Here is a 14601-nt window from a genome sequence, read left to right on the forward strand (position 1 = left end):
GTTGGGGAGTTTCTGTACTAAACATTTTTATTATAATTAATTTTTACATAAGAATGGTCATACTGGGTCAGACCCATGGTCCATCTAGCCCAGTACCCTGTCTTACAACAGTGGTCAAGGCCAGGTGCTTCAGAGGGAATGAATAGAACAGGGAATCATCAAGTGATCCATCCCCTGTTGCCCATTCCCAGCCTCTGGCAAACAGGCTAGGGACACTCAGAGCATGGCGTTGCATCCCTCTCATCCTGGCTAATAGCCACAGATGGACCTGTTCTCCAGGAATTTATCTAGTTCTTTTTAAAATCCTGTTATAGTTTTGGTCTTCACAGCATCCCCTGGCAAAGAGTTCCCTGGGTTGACTTTATATTGTGTGAAGAAATACTTTCTTTTGTTTTTTTAAAATCTGTTGCCTATTAATTTCATTGGGTGACTGCTAGTTCTTGTGTTATGTGAAGAATTAAATAAAATTTCCTTATTCACTTTCTTCGCACCAGTCAAGATTTTGTAGACCTCTATCATATCCCCATTAGTCATCTCTTTTCTAAGCTGAAAATTCCCAGTCACTTTAATCTCTCCTCCTGTTTCATACCCCTCATCATTTTAGTTGCCCATCTCTGTACCTTTTCCAATTCCAATATATATTTTTTAGGATGAGTGACCAGATCTACACACACTATTCAAGGTGTGCACATACCATGGATTTATATAGAGGCAATATGATATTTTCTGTCTTATTATCTATCCCTTTCTTAATGATTCCCAACATTGTTTGCTTTTGTGACTGTTGCTGCACATGAAGTGGATGTTTTCAGAGAACTATCCACAATGACTCCAAGATCTCTTCCTTGAGTGTTAACAGCTAATTCAGATGCCATCATTTTGTATGTATAGTTGAGATTGCTTTCCAATGTGCATTACTTTGCATTTATCAACACTGAATTTAATTTGCCATTTTGTTGCCCAGTCACCCAGTTGTGTGAGATCCCTTTGTAGCTCTTCGCAGTCTGCCTGGGACTTAATTATCTTGAATAGTTTTGTATCATCTGCAAATTTTGCCACCTCACTGTTTACCCATTTTTCCAGATCATTTATGAATATGTTGAACAGCACTGGTCCCAGTACCGACCCCTCAGGGATACCACTATTTATCTCTCTCCATTCTGAAAACTGATAATTTATTCCTACCCTTTGTTTCCCATCTTTTAACCAGTTACTGATCCATGAGAGGATCTTCCCTCTTACCCCATGATGGCTTACTTTTCAAAAGTCAATTTAAATTAAATACATTTGTTTTTAAATTATATATTTTTTTAGAAATCTAGATCTGTTATGTGTTTTGGTGTAACTTGCATTTTCCTTATGTTAAATTTGCATTATCCTAACAAAACATTTACTTTATTCACTTTCTTCACATCAGTCAAGATTTTATAGACCTTTAGCATATCCCCCCTTAGTCATCTCTTTTCTAAGCTGAATATTCCCAGTCATTTTAATTTCTTCTCCTATTTCATACCCCTAATCATTTTAGTTGCCCATCTCTGTACTTTGTGCATTTCCAGTATGTCTTTTTTGGGATGGGGTAACCAGATCTGCACACAGTATTCAAGGTGTACATGTGCCATGGATTTATATAGAGGCAATATGATATTTTCTGTCTTATTATCTATCACTTTCTTTAAAAAGCAAAGGTTTCAGAGTAGCAGCCATGTTAGTCTGTACTGCAAAAAGAACATAAGCTTTCGTGGGCTACATCCGATGAAGTGGACTGTAGCCCACGAAAGCTTATGCTCAAATAAATTTGTTAGTCTCTAAGGTGCCACAAGTGCTCCTGTTCTTTTTAAAAAAGCAAACAGAATGTTGGGAATTACTGACTGCCGCTGCACGCTGAGTGGATGTTTTCAGAGAACTATCCACAATGACTGCAAGATCTTTCTTGAGTGTTAACAGCTAATTCAGACTCCTTCATTTTGTATGTATAGTTGAGATTGTTTTCCAATGTACATTACTTTGCATTTATCAACATTAAATTTCATCTGCCATTTTTGTTGCCCAGTCACCCAGTTTCATGAGATCCCTTTGTAATTCTTCGCAGTCTGCCTGGGACTTACCTATCTTGAATAGTTTTGTATCATCTGCAAATTTTGCCACCTCACTGTTTACCCATTTTTCCAGATCATTTATGAATACCGTATTTTCCGGCGTATAAGACGGGTTTTTGGGCTAAAAAACAACCCCCAAAAATCGGGGGTTGTCTTATACGCCGGGTATAAACTCCCGACCGCGGCTGGGATTTAAAAGGCTCTGCGCTGTCCGCCGCAGCGGGCAGCGCAGAGCCCTCTGACTTCCCGCCGCGGCTAGTATTTAAAAGGCTCTGGGCTCCCCGCCGCAGCAGGCAGCGCAGAGCCTTTTACACCCCAGCCGCGGCCGGGAGTCAGAGGGCTCTGGGCTGCCCACTGTGGCGGGGAGCCCAGAGCCTTTTAAATCCTTGCCGCGGCTGGGATTTAAAAGGCTCTGGGCTGTCCACCGCGGCGGGCAGCGCAGAGCCCTCTGACTCCCCGCCGCGGCTAGGATTTAAAAGGCTCTGGGCTCCCCGCCGCGGCGGGCAGCCCAGAGCCCTCTGACTTCCTCCCGCAGAAGGGGGGGTCATCTTATACGGCAAGTATATGGCAAAACTAATTTTTTAATGAAAAAATTAGGGGGTCGTCTTATACGCCCCATCGCCTTATACGCCGGAATATACGGTATGTTGAACAGCACTGGTCCCAGTACCGACCCCTCAGGGATACCACTATTTATCTCTCTCCATTCTGAAAACTGATAATTTATTCCTACCCTTTGTTTCCCATCTTTTAACCAGTTACTGATCCATGAGAGGACTTTCCTCTTACCCTATGATGGCTTACTTTCCAAAAGTCAATTTAAATTAAATACTTTTTAAAAAAATATATGGTTTTTTAGAAATCTAGACCTGTTATGTGTTTTGGTGTAACTTGCATTATTCTTATGTTAAATTTGCATAATCCTAACAAAACATTTACTTTATTCATATCTTTTTTATATATCTCGTTGGTCCTGACACCCCCCCTGTAAATTCAAACACCCCCCCCTAATTTCAATTCCTGGGGAAACCACTGCTCCTGTCCCTGTTGGTGCCACTTGCCTCACGCCAGCGATACAAATTCTCTCCAGTTCTGCCCCTTTTCTCGCTCAGTGTCTCACCCGGGCTGTAAAATCCGGGGAGATTCGCCCCTTTCCCCGCCAACGAGCCGCTCTCCCGTCTCCCCCATTTCCCCCTGGTCTCTCCAGGAGTCTGATTCTCCACCTTCAGTTGCATAGTTTGTGACACGTTTTCTCTGCACATCTCAAAGGTTGATATAAAATACCCTAAACATTTGCTCCACTTCTCTCTAGTTGTTTGTTTCTAATTGAATATGCCCTGAGATTTCCCCCTGTCTCTCTAATTATAAAATAACAAGAAAATCTCAGATTTACACCTTTTCTCAGCTTCTTGAACATAGATATAAAATGTTTGCAAATGTTGCCCATTTCCTCTCTCTTCATTTAACAAATACTGATGTGAAACACTGACATTTTACTGCATATCAGATATAAACTGATATAAAATCCCTTTGATTTTCCACTTTCCCCTCTATTATTTGCAAAAATAGAGCCAAAATCTCTCAGATTTCCAGTCTTTCTCTTTCAGTTCTACGTTATTATCAAATATCAATTAAAAATCCTTTCATGTTTGGGGCTGTTCCCCATGTTTCTCAATCCCAGCAACTTCTCTTTTCTTAGAGGAAACCTGTTGCCCTGAATCATTCTCCATCCTGGAGGTTGCAGGGGGTTAAATTTCCCAGTGTTGATCTTTCCCCTCTCCTTTGAGAACCATTTCTTTCCCCCCCCCTTTATCTCTGTTAAAATGTTTGCCGAAGAAAGAGACCAGCCACATCTTTAATACCCATCAAAGCTCGAGGCCTCCCCCTGTTTGGGGATCAGTGGTCCCCAGCTGGTAACGGGAGAGTTGACTGGACCCTTTTCTTTTCTCCAGCTGGCACGGGATGAAGAGGTCACTCGGTGCAGTGTGGGTCCAGAAGTATCCCAAACCCCATGACAAATGGTCTCTGTGAGAGGTTGATTCCCACAGTGCTAAGATGCAGCCACTTCTGGGGTGGATCCAGGATGGCCATTATTTGTTAGTCAGGCATGAACATTTCTTACCTATTTTGTCCCTCCAGGCCTTCCATTCTCCTGTTCAAGAGGCATCCCCCAGGGCTCCCTCTGCCTGTGTGACTGGCCAGCAGGGGGCGGTGGTCACTTTCTATCGCTTCTCAGGCACTGCCAGGTAACACTGTTGCACTGGGGGAAGGGGTGTCTGTGTGGGGAGATTTCAGCTGGAGCTGAAGGGGTGTTGTGGTAGTGGGAGTTGTTTAGGTGACTGGGCAGGTGGGACCCTAATCAAATTGGTGGGTTCTGGAGGTTTGGGGGGGTTGGTTCTGATGTGCCCAGCCCTGAGGCTGTGGGTCCTGGAGGTGGGTGTCGCTGTTGGCTGCAGAACAGCCGGGGTGGGCATCTCTTGAGGGTGGGGCAGGGGGTTAGAGGGAGCCTGGTGCTGTGCCAGGGGCTCCGTCTGGGCTTCCCCCACAGACTCCTGGGATCGCTGCCCTGCCCAGTGCACAGGGGTGGGGGGGAGGGAGCGGAGCTCTGGCACTAGCTCAGGGGATGCCAGGCAAGCAAAGTGAAGGGTCCCTCTGAAAAGCATCAGGGCAGAGGAGGGGGTCCCAGACAAACGACATGGCAGATCCTGCTGGAAATCAGGAGGGTGTCCTAGGCAGGCAGTGAGGGACTGAGTTCCTGCTGGCTTGTCCCTGGCTGCTGGGGGCACTTGGTGGGGGGAACCCTTTGGGATTCCCAACGTGGCAGTGATGGTCTGGTGGGGATTCCCTGGCTGGTGGGGCTTTGAGGGGTATCTGGCGTCCCTGGCTGGGGACTCTGGGGGCTGCATCCCAGGGAATATCTGGTGGGACCCTGGCTAGGGGGTGTCTGTTGCCCCTGGCTGTGGGGTCTGGGCTCTGGGTACTGGGGAGTGTCTGGGGGCTGCTACTAACCATGATCCTTCTCTCTGATCAACTCGTGTCAGAGTCCTGGCTCCAAGCACTGCCTGGCATTCCCCAGTCACAGGCCCTGTCACTGTGATAACTTTCTATCCACTTATCAAACACTGTGTGAAATCACAGATTTTGCTTTTCTCCTCTTTTGACAACTGCAGGAACTTTCAGTTCCATTTGGAAAATTGTGCCCCCCAGTCCTTGTTCTCGATCTGGGGGGTGAGGGAGGTGGGAAGGGGGTCAGCACTGCCGCACAATGGTCTCTTCCACAGCGTTCTGGACTCATTCTTTCTGAAATCCAGTTTCATTGAGACAATTGTTAATCCAGAGTCACTGTATGGAAGGACAAGGAGTGACTCCAGATGGACAGTGGGGCAAATGAGATCAGCAATTCTCCGTGTGAGGAGGGGCTCTCGTTAGCTGCTCTCCTTAGAGAGCTAAAGGAGGGAAGCTGCTCAAACGCTCTGTCCCTCTCTGCTCAGGATACTGGGGTTCAGCTTCCTGGGTCAGAGGCTGCAGCCTCCATTGTGATTGGGGAGACCAGGCTTAGCAGCTGCTGCTCCCCCAGTGGGGTTCTGTGCTGGGATGTGACCTTAATTAAAGCTGCTTCTCTGCCCGGCCCAGGGGATGACTTTCTCCAGCTGGTCCTAGCCCCCTAGGGCAGCCCTGGGCCCTGTTAATACTAAATTCTGAGTCAGAGTCTCCAGGTAACTGAAAGAAACGAAGGGAAAATGCTGGGGTCTGGCCTTAAAATGACTCCACACAAACAGACCCCCCTCGTTTCTCATCCAATTAACAATTGCAGGAGCAAATCCAGCCATGGGGGAGCAAACTACCCAGGAATGGGACTTTCCTACCAGACGGGCAGGGAGAGGGGAAAAGGAGATAGAAGGAGAAAGAGAGACTGAAAGGGGCTGTGGGAGAGAAGAGTTTGGAGAGAGATTTCCAGATCTCTGATCTGCCCAGACAGATGTTTTACTGCACCCTGGATAGAGTCACTTTCCTGTGGAAAAGATGAGAATCAGACAGAGGAAAATCCAGTTCCTGACTCCATATCCCTCCTGCTGGGGTGTGGCTGCCGTGCGGTCAGTGTCTGAGGGGATCCCCCACAGTGACTCCTTTGGTTCTGCTTTTTTCTAGCCTTGTGTTCAGAGACTTTGTTAGTGGGTGAGGGGAGGGAGAAGGGAGGTTAAAAATGTCTCTGTGGGCTTAGCCTGGCAGGAGAGGCCAGGTCTACACTGTACAAAGAGATCAAGCCTTTCTCAGCATGGCAGACTCTAGGGTGCCTGTCTGCAGGGAAAGGGCCTGGGGGAATCATGCTGTGAAATGAATTAAAGCCTGTTCTGAAACCTTCACAACTGCCCTTCTCACCCTGCCAGGCTGCAGAATAACGTCCATGTTTCACTCCAGTTCATCCCGTCTTCTCGTTGGACAGGGGAGAGAAATGGCTGTAGAGGAGCCAGTTCAGGTAGGTATTATCAGGGGGTTGCTGGTGGGTTCCTCCAGGGGGGGAGAGGGACAGCAAATACGTGGGAGATGGGAAGGTTTGCACAGGCTGGTTTGGAGGTTGCAGTCTGGTTTGCAGGAATGCACAGGGTGGAGAAAGGGAGGAGGACAGGGGTGAGCTAAACCTGCTGGGAGTTATTTAATATGTGGCCTAGATTCTAGGAACAGACCCAGGAGGTTCGGCGGTGGAAATGCTCTAGTTTGTGGAGCAGAAAATAACCCAGCTGCATGGGGCTGGGAAAACTGACTAGACTCATAGTGCTGGAGCCCGACCTGACTAACCAGCGGCTGCTGTGAGATTTGAAGGGGGCACCCACCAGTGAGGCTTAGGGGAGATTCCCCTCCCTTCACATCCAGCTCTTCAGAATGGGGAGGGTGTTGGGCTTCCTACCAGCGAGCTCTCCCTGGACCCTGCTAGGGGCTCCATCTCCTGAATCAGTCAGTGGCTAGTAGGTGTGTGATGGCTCTGCTGGGAGAGAGGAGGGGCTCTCGCTTTGTCCCCTCCCCCTGGTGTTTCCTGGATGCTCTGAGCAGGGTGGGGGTGGGACTCTGACTGCAATCCACCCAGAGTTTCTGTTTGGCTCCTGTCCCCCGTGTATAGGGGAGCTGTGAGTGGGGCAGCAGGTCCTGAGTGTAGGACTCTCGCTCTTTCAGGGGCCGGTGACCTTCGAGGAGGTGGCTGTGTATTTCACCAGGGGAGAGGGGGCTCTGCTGGACCCCGCTCAGAGAGCCCTCTACAGGGATGTCATGCAGGAGAACTATGAGAATGTGACCTCGCTGGGTAAGGGTTCCTGTCCCCTCGGTTCTTGGAAGGGGAAAAGAAGAAAGATGGTTCATGCCACCCCCCAATGCCACCTCTACTCTGCCCTGTTTCAGCATCACCCCAATATGCCAGTAACACACAAGCTACCAGAGACCCTCCCCTGCTGCAGAACACTTTGGGAACAGAGCACAGGAGCTATATTGCACAGTGTCAAATAGCTCCTGTTTGCTCAAGTAAAACTGAGGGTTAGGAGCGGCATAATCAGCAGAAGCTTCCTACCCCTGATCTCTCAAACCCTGAGCCTTCTCCACCCAGACCCCAATAATGCTTGGGGTGTAACGAGCAGGCTGCTGGAGTCAGAGCTGCTGGCCCAGGGTCACTTATCACACAGACACTCCGTGCATCCTTGACTGCTGGCTGGGGGTATCCAGAGAAGGAAGCTCAGTGGCGGATTTAGCGTTAGTGGGGCCCTGTGCTCAGCTCCATTTTAGGGGTCCCTCCTTGGGACATAGGCAAGAAAAAGAACCTTCTCTCATTTCCCTCCCACCCCCATTTTTCATTCTTTTTTTTCCTTCCTCCTCCTCCTATAAGTAATAGGAAGTAAATGAAAATAAAGTGAGGTACCTTGATTGTTTTTGTCGTCTAACTGATTTTTCCACAGACCACTTGAAAATCGCTGAGAGTCTTGGTGCACCACTTAACGATCTTTCCATATATTGTTTGTACCGTTAGCTACCTATTGTAAAGCGCTTTGGATAAGAGCCCTTTATTAAAAATTAAAGATGTTGGAGTGCAGGGTCTGGCCAGGAGTTAGGGTGTGGGAGGGGGCTGAGGGTTGGGGTGTGGAGCACTTACCTGGAGCAGCTCCTGTTTCATGCGAGCAATACAGGTGGGGATGTGGGGGGGCAGGAGTCAGGGTGCACAGGAAGCTTCTGGGAGGGGTGCAGGAGTCAGGGCTGGGGGTGTGTGATGGGCAGGGGGTGGGGGATAAGTGGTTATGGGTGGTTGCAGGAATCAGGGAGGGCAGGGAACTGGGTTGTGTTTGAGAGGGGTGAAGGAGTAAGGACTGGGGGTGAGAGGGGGTGCAGGGTCTGGGAGGGAGTTAGGGTGCAGGAGCAGCTGGAGATCGGGGTGCAGGGTCTGGCCAGATTTTAGGATGCAGGTGGGGGCTCAGGGTTGGGGTGTGAAGTGCTTACCTGGGGCAGCTCCCATTTGGTGTGCGGGGGTGCGGGTGGCACTGGAGAGGGGGGGGTGCAGGAGCTCCCATTTGGTGCTCAGGGTGCGGTTGAGGATGTGGGGGGGGTGCAGGAGTCAGAGCATGGGGTGTGAGGGCTCGTTATGGGGAGTGGATGCAGGAGTCAGGTCTGGGCTGGGAGGGTGGGCTGGGGTACTGGGGGTGCTCCCAGCCCCCTACCCTGAGTGGCTCAAGCAGGGGCTGGGGGGTATGTGATAGGGGAGTGCTTTGAAAAGCAGTGAGCAAGTGACCAGGGAGCTTTTCAAACAGGGCTGCTAATGGGGAGTTTCGTGAGGGAGTTTGGAAGGGGAGTGGGAAGGGGGCGAGGTACTCTTGTCATTCTTTAAAACATTTAAGCTATAATACAAACTTCTTGATTGAAACAAAACCCCTATTGTTAACCTAGGTAGCTGTAAGAGAGAATGCAGGCAGAAGCCCAGCAGCAGAGTGGGGGCTATCCTGTTTACTGCAGTCAATGTAGCATGTATGATTACCTGCCCTGTGGGCGGGGGGCTTACGTGTGCATTCGGTGCAAGGAGCTCCTGGCCCGCAGAGACCGCGTGGAGGCTTTGGAGGTCAGGGTGGTGGAAGTGGAGACGCTAAGGGAGGCAGAGAAGTATGTCGATGAGGCTTTCTGGGACACTAGATTTCTCCCACCTCCGGTCAGACAGCCACTGTGCTGATGAGGAGGATGAAAGGCCCAGGGAAGGAGAGCTGTCAGTGGGAGCAGAGGGAAACCTTCCCATAGTTGGGACCCTCCTTCCAGATGGTGTTGGAGTAACCTCTTGCACTGAGGTTACCTTGCCAGGGAAGGGAACCCCAGTCATTAAGAAAAGGCAGCTGTTAGTAATAGGAGATTTGATCATTAGAAACAAGGATAGCTGGGTTTGTGATGACTGGGAGAACCGTATGGTGACTTGCCTGCCTGGTGCAAAGGTTGCTGATTTCTCGAGGCATCTAGATAGATTTATGTGCAGTGCTGGGGAGGAGCCGGTGGTCGTGTTACGTGTAGGCACCAGTGACATAAGGAACGGTAGGTGAGACGTCCTGGAGGCCAAATTTAGTCTGCGAGGAAAGAGACTGAAATCTGGGACCTCTATGATGGCATTCTCAGAAAAGCTTCCAGTTCCACGCACAGGGCCAGGTAGGCAGGCAGAGCTTCAGAGTCTCAATGGGTGGATGAGATGATGGTGTAGAGAGGAGGCGTTTAGATTGATTAGGAACTGGGGAAACTTTGGGGATGGGGGAGCCTATACAGGAAGGATGGGCTCCACCTAAACCAACGTGGAACCAGACTGCTGGCACTTAACATTAAAAAGGTTGCAGAGCAGTTTTTAAACTAAGAGATGGGGGAAAGCCAATGGCTGCAGAGGAGCTTGTGGATCGGACAGAGACTTGTCTTAGAGGAGAGTCTAGTGATAGAGATTTTCTAGTTCTAGTCAGGAAGAGAGGCTGGAAGAGGATAAAGTAGGGGCCAGATCATTCACGCACACAAGAATCTGACACATCAGAAAAGGGCAGACAAATAAATAGTGACAAGTTTTTAAAGTGCTTCTACACAAATAATAAGATGGGTCTAAATAATAAGATGGGTGAATTAGAGTGCCTCGTGTTAAATGAGGATATTGACATAATAGGCATCACAGAAACCTGGTGGAGTGAGGACAATCAATGGGACACAATCATTCCAGGGTACAAAATATATCGGAAGGACAGAGCAGGTCATAAGAACGGCCATACCTGGTCAGACCAAAGGTCCATCCAGCCGAGTATCTCTCTACTGACAGTGGCCAATGCCAGGTGCCCCAGAGGGAGTGAACCTAACAGGCAATGATCAAGTGATCTCTCTCCTGCCATCCATCTCCATCCTCTGACGAACAGAGGCTAGGGACACCATTCCTTACCCATCCTGGCTAATAGCCATTTATGGACTTAGCCACCATGAATTTATCCAGTTCCCTTTTAAACATTGTTATAGTCCTAGCCCTCACAACCTCCTCAGGTAGGGAGTTCCACAAGTTTACTGTGCGCTGCGTGAAGAACTTCCTTTTATTTCTTTTAAACCTGCTGCCTATTAATTTCATATGGTGACCCCTAGTTCTTGTATTATGGGAATAAGTAAATAACTTTTCCTTATCCACTTTCTCAATATCACTCATGATTTTATATACCTCCATCATATCCTCCCTTAGTCTCCTCTTTTCCAAGCTGAAGAGTCCTAGCCTCTTTAATCTTTCCTCGTATGGGACCCTCTCCAAACCCCTAATCATTTTAGTTGCCCTTTTCTGAACCTTTTCTATTGCTAGAATATCTTTTTTGAGGTGAGGAGACCACATCTGTACACAGTATTTGAGATGTGGGTGTACCATGGATTTATATAAGGGCAATAATATATTCTCAGTCTTATTCTCTATCCCCTTTTTAATGATTCCTAACATCCTGTTTGCTTTTTTGACCGCCTCTGCACACTGCGTGGACATCTTCAGAGAACTATCCACGATGATTCCAAGATCTTTTTCCTGACTCATTGTAGCTAAATTAGCCCCCATCATATTGTATGTATAGTTGGGGTTATTTTTTCCAATGTGCATTACTTTACATTTATCCACATTAAATTTCATTTGCCATTTTGTTGCCCAATCACTTAGTTTTGTGAGATCTTTTTGAAGTTCTTCACAATCTGCTTTGGTCTTAACTATCTTGAGTAGTTTAGTATCATCTGCAAACTTTGCCACCTCACTGTTTACCCCTTTCTCCAGATCATTTATGAATAAATTGAATAGGATTGGTCCTAGGACTGACCCTTGGGGAACACCACTAGTTACCCCTCTCCATTCTGAGAATTTACCATTAATTCCTACCCTTTGTTCCCTGTCTCTTAACCAGTTCTCAATCCATGAAAGGACCTTCCCTTTTATCCCATGACAGCTTAATTTACGTAAGAGCCTTTGGTGAGGGACCTTGTCAAAGGCTTTGTGGAAATCTAAATATACTATGTCCACTGGATCCCCCCATACTCAGGGGATGGGGAGGGGAGTGGCACTGTATGTTAAAGAAAATGTAAACTCAAATGAAGTAAAAAATCTTAAATGAAACCACATGTTCCATAGAATCTCTCTGGATAGTAATTCCATGCTCTAATAAGAATATAACAATAGGGATCTGTTATCGTCCACCTGTCAAAGACAGTGATAGTGAGGATGAAATGCGAAGGGAGATGAGAGAGGCTATCAAAATAAAGAACTCCATCATAGTGGGAGTTTTCAATTATCCCCATATTGGCTGGGTACATGTCACCTCAGGACAAAATGCAGAGACAATTTCTGGATACTTTAAATGACTGTTTCTTGGAGCAGCTGGTACAAGAACCCGCAATGGAAGAAGCAACTCTCGATTTAGTGCTGAGTGGCGCGCAGGATCTAGTCCAAGGGCTTAACTGTAACAGGACCGCTTGGAAATAGTGACCATAATATAACAACATTTAACATTCCTGTGGTGGGAAGAACAGCTCAACACTGGCATTTAATTTCAGGAAGGGGAACTATGCAAAAATGAGGGGGTTAGTTAAACAGAAATTAAAAGGTACAGTGACTAGAGTGAAATCCCTGCAAGCTGCATGGACACTTTTCAAAAACACAATATTAGAGGCCCAACTTAAATATATACCCCAAATTAAAACACACAGCAAAAGAACTAAAAAAAGAGTCACCGTGACTTAACGACCATGTCAAAGAAGCAGTGAGATAAAAAGGCATCTTCTAAAAAGTGGAAGTCAAATCCTTGTGAGGTACATAGAAAGGAGCATAAACACTATCCAATTAAGTGTAAAAATGTAATAAGAAAAGCCAAAGAGGAGTTTGAAGAAAGGGCTAGCCAAAAACTCAAAAGGTAATAACAAAAGCAGGAAGCCTGCTAAACAACCAGTGGGGCCACTGGACGATTGAGATACAAAAGCAGCCCTTAAAGACGATAAAGTCATTGCGGAGAAACTAAATGGATTCTTTGCTTCAGTCTTCATGGCTGAGGATGTTGGTGAGATTCCCAAACCTTTTGTGGGTGACAAACTGAGGAACTGCCACAGATTGAAGTGTCACTAGAGCAGGTTTTGGAACTACTTGATAAACTTAACTGTAACAAGTCACCGGAACCAGATCGTATTTACCAAGAGTTCTGGAGGAACTCAAATGTGAAATTGGGGAACTATTAGTTATGGTTTGTAACCTGTCCTTTAAATCGGCTTCTGTACCCAATGACTGGAAGATTGCTAATGTAACGCCAATATTTAAAAAGGGCTCTAGAGGCGATCCTGGCAGTTGCAGACTGGTAAGTCTAACGTCTGTACCAGGCAAATTAGTTGAAACAATAGTCAAGGAATAAAATTGTCAGGCACATAGAAGAACAAAAATTGTTCAGCAAAAGTCAATATGGTTTCTGTAAAGGGAAATCATGTCTTACTAGTCTATTAGAGTTCTTTGAAGGTGTCAACAAAAATGTGGACAAGGGGGATCCAGTGGACATAGTGTACTTAGATTTCCAGAAAGCCTTTGACAAGGTCCCTCACCAAAGGCTCTTACATAAATTATGTTATCATGGGATAAGAGGGAAGATCTTTTCATGGATTGAGAACTGGTTAAAAGACACGGAACAAAGGGAAGGAATAAATGGTAAATTTTCAGAATGGAGAGGAGTAACTAGTGGTGTTCCCGAAGGGTCAGTTCTAGGACGAATCCTATTCAACATATTCATAAATGATCTGGAGAAAGGGGTAAACAGTGAGGTGGCAAAGTTTGCAGATGATACTTGTGACGATGCGATTCTGGTGGGACCCAACTGAGAGTGACAAATCGCTTAAAACAGGGCAGTTACAGCCCAAGGCTGGGATTTTTCCACCTCTAAGGCAAACCAAACCAGCCAGAAAAAAATGACTTCGGTTTCATCCCACTGGCTAACCACAAGTCACACAAGCAATTCCCTTAGACACTCCAGTCTTCCAGTATCACCACCAGTGCACTCGTCCTGGGGATGAATGGTTATGAAAACCAACACCCCAATAAAAGAAAAAGGTTCTCTCGATCCCAAAGAATCAAGCCCCAGACCCAGGTCAATATACACATCAGATCTTATCCACAAATCACGCTCTTGCCAATCCTTTAGAATCTAAAGGTTTATTCATAAAAGGAAAAAGATGGAGATGAGAGCTAGAATTGGTTAAATGGAATCAATTACATGCAGTAATGGCAAAGTTCTTAGTTCAGGCTTGTAGCAGTGATGGAGTAAACTGCAGGTTCAAATCAAGTCTCTGGAGTATGTTCTCCTCTGGGATGGGTCAGTCAGTCCTTTGTTCAGAGCTTCAGTTTGTAGCAAAGTTCCTCCAGAGGTAAGAAGCAGGATTGAAAACAAGATGGAGATGAGGCATCAGCCTTTTATAGGCTTTTCCAGGTGTAAGAACCCTTCTTTGTTCTTACTGTGGAAAATGACAGCAAAATGGAGTCTGGAGTCAGATGGGCAAGTCCCTGCATACTTTGCTGAGTTACAAGGCGTATCTGCCTTCTCTCAATGGGTCAGTTGAATAGCTGATGGTCCTTAATGGGCCACCAAGCATGCTAGGCAGAGCTAACACCAACTTCTCTGGGATGTCTCCCAGAAGCACAGCCTAAGTTGGAAATACAGACAGTATAGAGCCAATACTCATAACTTCAACTACAAAATGATACATACATATAGACACCATAATTATAACCAGCAACCCATAACCTGGTCTTGGACACCTTATATGACCCCCTTTACATAAGATTTGGTGCCACTACAGGACCTTGGTTACAACCATGTTCTATATGGTCCCAGATTATATCAATAACGTCACAATACTAAACTGCTCAAGATAGTTAGGACCAAAGCAAACTGTGAAGAACTTCAAAAAGATCTCACAAAACTAAGTGACTGGGCAACAAAATGGCAAATGTGTATAAATGTCAAGTAATGCAGTTTGG

Source organism: Mauremys mutica, chromosome 26 (assembly GCF_020497125.1).
Source record: "Mauremys mutica isolate MM-2020 ecotype Southern chromosome 26, ASM2049712v1, whole genome shotgun sequence".
NCBI lineage: Eukaryota > Metazoa > Chordata > Testudines > Geoemydidae > Mauremys > Mauremys mutica.